Raw genomic sequence first — 1,437 nt, 5'->3', positions numbered from 1 at the left:
ATACCACCTCACACCAGTCAGAGTGGCTAAAATGAACAAAGCAAGAGACTACAGTTGTTGGAGAGGGTGTGGAGAGATGGGCACCCTCCTACACTGTTGGTGGCAATGTAAACTGGTGCAGCCGCTCTGGAAAACAGTGTGGAGGTTCCTCAAAAAAACTATCGACTGAACTCCCTTATGACCCAGCAATAGCATTGCTGGGGATTTACCCAAGAGAGACAGAAATGCTGATGCATAGGAGCACATGTACCCCAATGTTCATAGCAGCAATGTCAACAATAGCCAAAACATGGAAGGAGCCGAAATGTCCATCACCTGACGAATGGATCAAGAAGATGTGGTATATATTCAAGATGGAGTACTACATGGCAATGAGAGGGAATGACATATGGCCCTTCGTAGGAAAGTGGATGGACCTTGAGGGTGTCATGCTGAGTGAAGTAAGCCAGTCAGAGAAGGACAGAAACAACATCTCTTCTTAATAAAAACCCTCAAGAAAGTTGGGATAGAAGGCACTTACTTAAACTTCATAAAAGCCATTTACGAAAGCCCACAGCCAATGTTATCCTCAATGGGGGAAAACTGAAAGCTTTCCCCCTGAAATCAGGGACACGACAGGGATGTCCATTCTCACCATTGTTGTTTAACATAGTGTTGGAAGCCCTAGCATCAGTAATCAGACAACAAAAGGAAATAAAAGGCATCAGAATTGGCAAGGAAGAAGTCAAACTTTCCCTTTTTGCAGACGACATGATACTCTACATGGTAAACCTGATCAACTCCACCAGAAGCCTTCTAGAACTGATCAATGAATTCAGTAATGTTGCGGGGTACAAAGTCAATGTACAGAAATCAGTTGCATTTTTATATGAGAAAAATGAAGCAACAGAAAGAGAATGCAGGAAACAAATCCCATTCACAATTGCACGAAAAACCATAAAATACCTAGGAATAAACCTAACCAAGGATGTAAAAGACCTGTATGCTGAAAACTATAGAAGATTTATGTAGGAAATTGAAGAAGACACAAAGAAATGGGAAAGCATTCCATGCTCATCGATTGGAAGAATAAACATTGTTCAGATGTCATTATTACCCAAAGCAATTTACACGTTCAATGCAATCCCCATCAAAGTTGCATCAGCATTCTTCTCAAAGCTAGAACAAACTATCTTAAAATTCATATGGAAACACAAAAGATCCCGAATAGCCAAAGTAATATTGAAGAAGAAAACCAAAACGGGAGGCATCACAATCCCAGACTTTAGCCTTTACTACAAAGCTGTCATCATCAAAACAGTATGGTACTGGCACAAAAACAGACACATGGACCAATGGAATAGAATAGAGAACCCAGAACTGGACCCACAAGAATATAGCCAATTAGTCTTTGACAAAGCAGGAAAGAGTGTCCAATGGAAAAAAGACAGCCTCTTC

Source organism: Suricata suricatta, chromosome 12 (assembly GCF_006229205.1).
Source record: "Suricata suricatta isolate VVHF042 chromosome 12, meerkat_22Aug2017_6uvM2_HiC, whole genome shotgun sequence".
In the NCBI taxonomy this organism is placed as follows: Eukaryota; Metazoa; Chordata; class Mammalia; order Carnivora; family Herpestidae; genus Suricata; species Suricata suricatta.
This window is presented reverse-complemented; position numbering follows the sequence as displayed.